At 35.2% G+C, this 7,364-nt stretch overlaps 1 long non-coding RNA gene across 1 annotated transcript; it reads right to left on the minus strand.

The window, feature by feature from the left end:
• Window positions 1–704: 704 nt before the first annotated feature.
• Window positions 705–2,507, minus strand: LOC118764942. The gene is made up of 2 exons (XR_005000782.1): window positions 2,166–2,507; window positions 705–1,082 (listed from the first exon to the last, which is right to left on the minus strand). It is a non-coding gene; the product is annotated as an uncharacterized LOC118764942 (long non-coding RNA).
• Between the last annotated feature and the right edge of the window lie 4,857 nt (window positions 2,508–7,364).

Here is a 7,364-nt window from a genome sequence, read left to right on the forward strand (position 1 = left end):
TACGGTAAAGTGATCTGAGTGATGTACCAACGACTCCACTACTTAGCCGCCTACTGTTAGAACATACTTTATGAAATCAGAACAACTCTTCATGCTGACTTGCAGTTTTCGAATTATTTTCTGCTCAGCACATTAATACATTTCCCTAAAAACATGACCCAACCCAACTGAGAGGAATGTTGTTATTTCAGACAGAACGTGGTTGTGTGGCAAGTAGCTTGCTCACCAACCACAAGGTTCCGGGTTCAGTCACACTGCGTGGAATCTTGGCCAAGTGTCTTCTACTATAGCCTCGAGCCGACCAAAGCCTTGTGAGTGGATTTGGTAGACGGAAACTGAAAGAAGCCCGTCGTATATATGTATACATATGTATGTGTGTATGTGTGTGTGTGTGTGTGTGTGTGTGTGTGTGTGTGTGTGTGTGTGTCTGTGGTTGTCCCCCCAACATCGCTTGACAGCCGATGCTGGTGTGTTTACGTCCCCGTAACTTAGCGGTTCGGCAAAACAGACCGATAAAATAAGTACTAGGCTTAGAAAGAACAAGTCTTGGGGTCGATTTGCTCGACTAAAGGCGGTGCTCCAGCATGGCCGCAGTCAAATGACTGAAACAAGTAAAAGAGAAAGCATTAAAGAACAAAAAGAAATACTAGAGAAAAGGTTAGAAACGACTTAAATGTTTTTTAAGAATGAAAGTTTTCTTTCCCTTGAAATATTACTTTTTTCAACTTCAATCCATATTTTGTTTTCCTCAAGAGAGTGACCAGAGACGCAAAATGTATTTATTTATCATCTCAGCTCCAGAGGGAGAGGAAAAGATCGCTTTGTTAAGCAGATTTCTGTTCTTTCTTCAAATAAACTGAAGTTGTGTTGACCATCTTGTTTGTAGAAACATTAATTTTATTGTCAATTTGATTAAATTTCTCGTTTTGAGTTCCGTGTTTGGGATTAACTGTCATCGTTATTGATTGTTTTTCACTGGATTATAATCTTTGAAGTGTGACAGATTTTCCAGAACTTTAAATACGTTTTTTGATCATTAAAATTTCAAGCTGGAATCTTCTGTGGCCATCTCCTCAATTAAACTACAAAGAACATAACAATAATTGGAAGACATAATGAGATTCTTTGATAAAATTTAGCTTTTTTTTTTTATTTTAGCTTCTTTCTGTTGTAAAGTTATCTTCCAGCAACTTCGTCTAAATACTCTCATCTTTCGAATGCTTTCTAGAATAGTTCATTATTTCCTGTCTAGAGCGGAGGTTGGTAGAATCGTTAAAGCTGTTTTACGTTTTGGCTCTTTATGTTCAGAGTTTCAACACCATGAAGGTCGGCTTTGCTTTTCATTCTTTGATGGTGGAGGGGGGGGGGGGGCGATAAAATAATTTAAACACTAAGGTTGATATTATCGACTGGTTGCCTCCTCCTAAAATTATAATTTTGTTCCTATGAACACGAATCCTTATTTCTTAAATGATATTTCGTTTTTAGAATTCTTTCCGAAATTGTAATTATCATTAACAAGATTGCATCTAATGTAATATTAATTATCTAGATGAGTTGGTCCTTCTTTCAGGTTAACTTCACTTCATTTTAACTCATTTAACATTATTTAACATTTATTGGTGTGGATATAATTAGCATGCTCCGCTTGTCTTTCTCTGGTGCGATATATTTTCCATCAAAAATAATCAGTCAAAAGTGTTATATTATTTTGAAAACGAACAGAGATGACTGAGCGACAAAATGTCTGCGATGAATTATTGTTAACAGTTATAATTTAGAGATGAAACACGTCTTCAATATTTATATTTTAGTGTGGGTGTTAAGTAGTTATTAAATAATCGATGAAATTTTTTTTATTCTGTTTATTTAACTGGGAACGTAATGTACAGATTTTTACAGCATTTGAATAAATAACAATATTTCAGAATTAACAAATAAAAGAACATTTAGTTACTGCAACAGTGATTCATTTATAGCGAGGACAGTTTAAGATAAGGAAATATGAACGACTTTTCGCGCGATTTACTGACATAATTATTCTACGTGATGTCTTTAACCGTTATCAATATTTAAAGGTAAAATAATTCAGAGGCCATCACACTGAGAAAAACGGCATTACCTCCCGTGGAATCTGATAGCTCTCTTTTCAGAAATTTTCTCACTTTTTATATAGCGTCAGTAAAAAGCACCAGAACATTCTGTAAATAACTTGGCGGCAAGATTTCAGCCCACCAAGCGATCTAACTGGTCGCATGAAATAGATTCCTTTTATGACAGCCGTGGTCCGAAGCTGGAAAATATGAATGCAATAGTTGAAACTGCACTGTCATATCGCTATATTATCAACCTTTCGGTCGGTTTGAGTTGTGATGTTTGTTATTCCTGGATATGAACATACTGCCGGATTCGGGTGTTTTGTCTTGAAAATATAGATATCTTATTTGATCAAGTCAGGAAGCATGCATAAAAACAGGGTAACACTTTTGATCATAGGTGAAACGAATCTAAACTCTCTCTCTTTTACTCTTTTACTTGTTTCAGTCATTTGACTGCGGCCATGCTGGAGCACCGCCTTTAGTCGAGCAAATCGACCCCGGGACTTATTCTTTGTAAGCCCAGTACTTATTCTATCGGTCTGTTTTGCCGAACCGCTAAGTGACGGGGACGTAAACACACCAGCATCGGTTGTCAAGCAATGCTAGGGGGACAAACACAGACACACAAACACATACACACACATACATATATATATATATATATATATACATATATACGACAGGCTTCTTTCAGTTTCCGTCTACCAAATCCACTCACAAGGCATTAATCGGCTCGGGGCTATAGCAGAAGACACTTGCTCAAGATGCCACGCAGTGGGACTGAACCCGGAACCATGTGGTTGGTTAGCAAGCTACTTACCACACAGCCACTCCTATGTAAATATTTAAAACATATTTCATCACTAAAGAGAGGATTATTGGTGAAAAACATTGTAATTGTAAAGTAAATTAACTATTAATTTTAAAATCCAATACAGTGCTAAAATATATTTTAGACATTAAAAATCGATAATTTTATTTTGCACTTCTACATAAATGTTTAGAATTCTGAACTAAACAAAATGGCTCTCCTCCAGCTTCTAAACTGAAACAAGTAAAAGAATAGATTGTGGCTTCTAATTCACACAAAATATCATTTTGTTTTTCTTCTCTGATCACAAAATATAACCTGCCATGCGAAGCTATAAGAATCCATAGTTATAACCAATTCTCCAGAGTCAGTCGCATTAATTAAATTCTGTTATCTCTCTTGTCGAACTGAGTAATAGTCCTTTCTGCTACAGACACAAGGCCTGAAATTTTTGGGTAGGGGCTAGCCGATTACGTCGACCCCAGTAATCAGCTGGTGCTTATTTTACCGACTCCGAAAGATGAAAGGCAAAGTCGACCTTCGCGGAATTTGAACTCAGAATGTAGAGATGTGTGAAATGCCGCTGAACATTTTGCCAGGCGTGCTAACCATTCTGCCACCTCGCCGCCTTCGAATTGAGTAACGTTAATTTTATAAAACCCGAGTAAAGTGGATACCTGGTTTCTCGTATGAAACATTATTTGCCACAACCTCAAAGAATAGAAATCTATATATATAAAACTGTAGTTGTGTGAGTGTCTGTTCCCTTCGATTTAGATTCCTAACTACTCCCACATTTTGCGGTGCAGTTTAACCAAATTCGGGTATCTTATAGTCGTGATTCATATCGAGCCCGTCTGAGTATTAGCGCGCGTCTACGATGAGTCTACGATTTTAAAAATAATTTAACATCATTTTTTATTCCATTTTAACGCCTATTTTTTTGTGTGTCGATGGTGGCGGAGTTGGCGTCCACGGTCACAGCTGCACCTGTGTTTGCTTCTCCCCCTTCTTCCCTCCCTCGTGAAGCTGTGGGGAAGGGAGTGTAAGGAAATCAACGTCGTAAAGCGTTGTCAAGGAGACCAGCGTTCTTTTAGAACAACGACTTCATTGCTTGAAGACACCAAAACAGAAATGGCTAAGAAAGCCCGACTTGGCATCTATAAGGGAAGTAACTCTCTAAAAATGTTTATATAGTTATTTCCCTTATAAACCCGAGCAACGCCGGGCGATACTGCTAGTATTATTTACAGTTATATGCTTACTTCGCAGCAAATACGTCTTTATTTATAAACAGAATTCTTTTTCTTTCAGTAAATTATGATGGCAGTCCCATAAATTAAACTTTACTTATATTGGCCTGAACCAAGAGTTCTGCAAGCTCTTTACGATAAAACATGAAAAGTTCAAAGAAGCTGATCTACTAAGCAGATTGTTGCATTATACTACACAACAAATATAATGTTATATTGATTTTAAAATCTAAATAAATAACCATAAAAAAATATATTTTCTGAAATATGGATAACAAATTTCTACACAACTTTTAAAATTTTATAAATTTATCTGCCTAATCCCAGAAACGCTTCTTTTGTTTTTGTATATTTAAGTGAACTAATACTTCATTTTTTTTATCTTTTGTTGTTGTTGTTGTTTTTTTTTTTCGTCGCAGATTTCATTTAGAGTAGTTAATGCATTCAAATCTCAAAGTAACAATAGCACTCTAATAACATTCATCTCTGTGCAAAATTATAAAAACAATATTCATTGTTAGTTCCCTCTGCTAACACAGACCAATTTCTTTGACAGATACCACATGAAAATAGTAGGCAATCTTAAAATAAAGTACACAATATACTCTATTGTCTCCGTCGCATCCATTCATCTCTCCATCCTTACATTCGTTATTACCACTTAGGTCTGACTATTGAAATGGAGGTCTTTTCAAGAAGCATTTTTATGTTCGAATCAAACATACTCATCAGATTAATGTGCGCATACGTACATACATATGTACGTACGTACGTATGTATGTGTGTATGTATGTATGTATGTGTGTATGTGTGTATGTATGTATGTATGTATGTATGTATGTATGTATGTATGTATGTATGTATGAGTGTATGTATGTATGTATGTATGTAAGTATGTATGTATGTATGTATGTATGTATGTATGTGTGTGTGTGTAAATGTTGTGTGTATGCATGTGTAATACATCTCGGCAATCAGCAAGGCAGGATCTATATAAACTTACATTTCACAGACGTTCACATCTGAAGATGGACCTTTGTACTTGAAATATATAAAAGTTACTTAACTTTCCATCTTCACATTGTTAGACAAGCTCTTCATTTTCATTACTTGCAATGCTACTAATGCACACACACAGACACACACACACACACAAATGTATATATGTATGTATGTACGTACGTATCTATGTATGTATGTATGTATGTATGTATGTATGTATGTATGTATGTATGTATGTATGTATGTATGTATGTATGTATGTATGTATGTATGTATGTATGTATGTATGTCTGTATGTATGTATGTCTGTATGTATGTCTGTATGTATGTATGTATGTATGTATGTATGTATGTATGTATGTATGTATGTATGTGTGTGTGTGTGTATGTATGTATGTATGTATGTCTGTATGTATGTATGTCTGTATGTATGTATGTATGTATGTATGTATGTATGTATGTATGTATGTATGTATGTATGAATGTATGTATGTATGTATGTATGTATGTATCAGTAACGTCATAAAGAAAATTTGAATGCATAAACATATTTTCAGATAGATACCGAACTGAGTATAACAAAACCGAACTTTTAGAAGAGACACTTAAGCCTATAAGAGATTTATTGTATCTGGTGATATAAGTCTAAAACGTGTGTCTGTTGAAAAGCTTCTTTCTTTCTAGCATACCCTATATCCTGGCTAACACGTCTTTGAGCTGCTTCTAATGAAAGCTTATGACTAATCCATGCAATATTTAGTGATTCGTCGCTCGATATCAAACGAAACTGATGCATAAGGGTCAGAAGTTGTTCAAAGAGAAAGTGAAAGTAAGTTTTATTGTAAAGAAGAGATATTGTAATACATTTTATATAATTTCTGAGAGCAGCAGACGACAGAATCGATATGGCGTCAAACAGGGCACTTAATGACTCTATTAATTTAGTTATTGCTGTTGTTGAGCTCCAGGTCAGCTCTGACTAAGCAAGCAGATGATCAAAGAAATTCAGACTATTAACATTCCGTCTTTTTTTTTTCAGGCATAGTATATCTAAGACTACATTATCCATTGTGCATTTCGTTTTCTTTTGTCCTGGAGATTTTTTAAGACAGAAGAATGAGATTTCTGGGGATTGAGTTTTATTGTAGATAAATGTAATGGATGATACGGATAACTTCAAAAAGAAGTTGAGAGTATGTAAAACTCATCGATATTTCGTTCCTTTGCGGTGTTGAGTTTAGTTATTGTGAATGGAGGGTAAACAACACCGAATTTTTAATTCAAAACAATGTTATTTGTGCCTGAAAATACTGATAAACACTATATTTCCCTAAGAACAGCTGAGAAGGTCTGATAAGCACGAAACATGCCAGAAGTTATCACTATACTAATATGATCGCTCATTGCCTCTTTGCATTGACCACCTTTTATTTCTAATTAATTTTGATGAATTGAATTGTCATTTTTACCTTTCGTCGGAAGATTAATAATTAAACTAATGACTCTCCCTAATGACTCTCCCTTAATGACTCTATCTATATGCTATGGATGTAATTTTAGTTTAGTTTTTATTTTAGGCGTATTACATCACTTAATTTATAGTTTTCATGCAGAGCGTGTCCCTGGGTATTTTTCCCAAATCTTTAATGTAGATATAGTTTGAATAATGAAAGGTTTCACGAGAATGGATTGTCAAAAATATATTCGCTGAAGATGGAGTACTCCTAATCCATAATAAACTTCTGATGTTTCAGTTATTTTCATTTTCAAATCCTGAATAAACCTTAATTTGTAGAGAACCAATTATACCCAAAAGGGGTGACTGCATAAGGATGTACGAATGTACGAAGCCGTAGTGCCAAAATAAAGAATATCTACAAACTTTCGATTTTGGCCTACCAACTGAACTGTACACTATCCAATTCACTATGGAAGGGTGTTGGTAGTAGTTTCTTTGACGTAAGTTCGAACTGTTACACACTGTTATTGTTACATGCTGTTATTATATGTTTGTGGTAAGTCTCCCCGCACGGGGGAACCAAGATTCGTTGAATTGTTTAAACTGTTGAATTTCTGTCGTTGTGTGTGCTAGCTTTTGAATAAATGTTTCTTCCCCATTATGGGTGAAGTGGTGAAAAGAGAAATAGAACGTATCGCAAGTTATGCATCCGCAACCCCACAAGGTATTACGACCAACAC

This window comes from Octopus sinensis, linkage group LG10, assembly GCF_006345805.1.
Source record: "Octopus sinensis linkage group LG10, ASM634580v1, whole genome shotgun sequence".
Taxonomy (NCBI): domain Eukaryota; kingdom Metazoa; phylum Mollusca; class Cephalopoda; order Octopoda; family Octopodidae; genus Octopus; species Octopus sinensis.